Here is a 2671-nt window from a genome sequence, read left to right on the forward strand (position 1 = left end):
TTTTATTTTCTTGTGTATTTTAATGGTTTATGTGGCTATGTGGCTTGATGATATGTGTTTAATTGTATTAATTGTTTAATTAATTATTTGGCTAGTTGTAAATGTTTAATTGTTTCATATTAATTGTTTAATTGTTATTTTGTATAATTGTTGAAATTGCTTTACTTGTTTAATTGAAAATAAATGTTTATATTATTTTTCTTTTTTTTAAACGGAGTTGGACTTAGATAGGATCAATGGACTAGTTGGATAGTGTAAATAGGTACAATTTTTATCCATGGATGGAGATACATGTATCTATGGGGATATATGTATTTTTGGGTTAGTTTAATTATTATTTAATGAATAATGTAATTCTAGGGTTTTTATACTTTTCACAGGTTAGCCGACTTGGTTATTTTGTTTTAGTTTTGTTTTCCATCTCTAAGTCTAATTAAAAATTAGGTTATCAAAGTTGTCTATATCATATTAGGTCTGCCTTGGGTTTAAAACACAAATTATATTCACGAACAGAGAGGGTTAAGAGAAACAGAGAAAACGACGGTTAAAGGTTTCAAACCGAAACCTTAAGAGGTAAGTTTTATTCTAACTCATTCCCTTAGACTTATGTTCTGTACATGCCTAGATGGTCTTCAGGACTTAATTAGACTTTAAAACGGATAATTTATGCATGTTAATTCAGACTGTAAATTACTTTATGTTTTGCTTAACTGAAATGGTTTTATTGCATAAACTGTTATCGATTTTATTTTAAATTCTTGTTAGCAATTCGTACTGGAATTCAAGGAGTTTCTGGAACCTTTGGGACTTAGATTGAACCCTAAAAATCTTAATAAAATCAATACAGAGGGCTCTGAATATCACCGGAGGCGAAGAAGATGAGCAAGAAGAAGTTTACGGATCTCAGGGAGAGAGAGCCGGCTCCCTGAATGAGGGAGCTCCCTGAATGAGGTAGCCAGCTCCCTCATGGACAAAACCGGCTCCCACATGGAAGGAGCCGGCTCCAAGCCTTATAAAGCCGGCTCCCACTTGTGGGGAGCCGGCTCCCATGAGAATAGAGCTGGCTCTCGAAAGTTGAGAGCCTACTCTTGCGCTGGAACGTGCAGATATGGGATTTTAAGGTTCTGTTTGGCCGTTTAGGGTATTCTGAAGTTGTTTAAATCGTAACTAATGGTCTGAATAAGTGTTTCGAACATATAAAAATATTTAGAAGCATTCTTACATTAATGTATTAAGGAGTGGAACAACATGAAGTTTAAGAGAAAGCCTACATGTTGAGTATCGATTAATTGATTTAATTGCGTACTGAAAGTTAGCAATTCTTCTATACATTATTTAATAGCGTTTAATCATGTTTCAGCAGTATTATAAGTGTAGTTGATTATTCTGGAAATAGCTATGCTTAGATTGGATTAATTGATGCTTTAATTTATTGTAAATTGCATCAATTATTGGACTGTTTGGAGGATTTAAATGCTTAGTCTTATTCTAGTAATTTAAAGGACTGGAACATAATTTTTAAATCTCATATTGGATGCATAATATGGTTATATATATATTAGACTTTATTTATGCTTATTTTGGAGTATGATTGATGATTAAATTTATCATTTACTGCATTAATTATTTGATTTGTGAATTGTATGCACCGATATGGGACAATGGCATACTAGGGACAGATTAGTTCAAAATACGAAGTCCTACATATTCTGGATTTTAATTGATGAACTGCTTTATCTGTTTTATCAATTATTGGATGTGTGGATTATATGCACCGGTATGGGGCGGTGACATATTAGGTATGGATTAGATCACAACGTTAACTCCTACCTATTCTAGAATAAGGGAATGGATTATAAAATTAAATCATACTTATATTTAATTCAGTTCAACTGAGTAAGTTGAGTGACTAACTGGATTATTTGTTATTTGTGTTTAAGTCAAATCAACTGAATAAGTTGAGTAACTAACTCGATTAGTTGTTATTTATGTCAGATCAATGAACAATTGAATGACATACTCTGATTTTGGATGGATTTTAAATATATGATTATGGTACCATGATTTGAGCTTGAGTCTCAGAATCGATGGTTAGGGAGCGTATATGCAATAAGATATATAGCTGGCTATGATGGTTGAGGTGTATCCTGTTAGGTCTAGGTATTCATGCCCACCTCTGGTGTGTTTTGCATGTTGCCTTTTATTCAGGTTGAGACCCCATTTATAGTCCAGTGAGAGTCCTTTAGTGTAGATATATATATATGCATGGACTAGATAGATATTGTTGACATAACTAGGATGTATCTGCGTATCGGGTCTCTACTTAGACTGTAATAAAGTAGAACTTATTTGTGGGCCTGACCCACCTTTTTTTTTCAGTTATTCGTCAAGAGTAAGGATTGTTCATGCTGAGTAAGGATCGTCTACTTCATTCTTCCGGATTATTTACTTAGAAGTTTTCTTTATGTTTCATTTTCTGTTGTAGACAGTTATGTCTGTCATTTGTTTAGTTTGATTTTCCAGGGGTCCACAGAGTATGGATTCCCAAGTTGTGCAAGTTGGTGGATTATGCGTATCAAAAGAATTTATTTATAAGAATTTATTCTGAGGGTTTCGTTTTCTTTCAGCCATTTTAATTATTCTTGTTTATCATATTTGTATTATTTTGTGT

Source organism: Cornus florida, unplaced genomic scaffold (assembly GCF_030987335.1).
Source record: "Cornus florida cultivar Cherokee Brave unplaced genomic scaffold, ASM3098733v1 CherokeeBrave_3.0.0_Hap2_Chr05, whole genome shotgun sequence".
In the NCBI taxonomy this organism is placed as follows: domain Eukaryota; kingdom Viridiplantae; phylum Streptophyta; class Magnoliopsida; order Cornales; family Cornaceae; genus Cornus; species Cornus florida.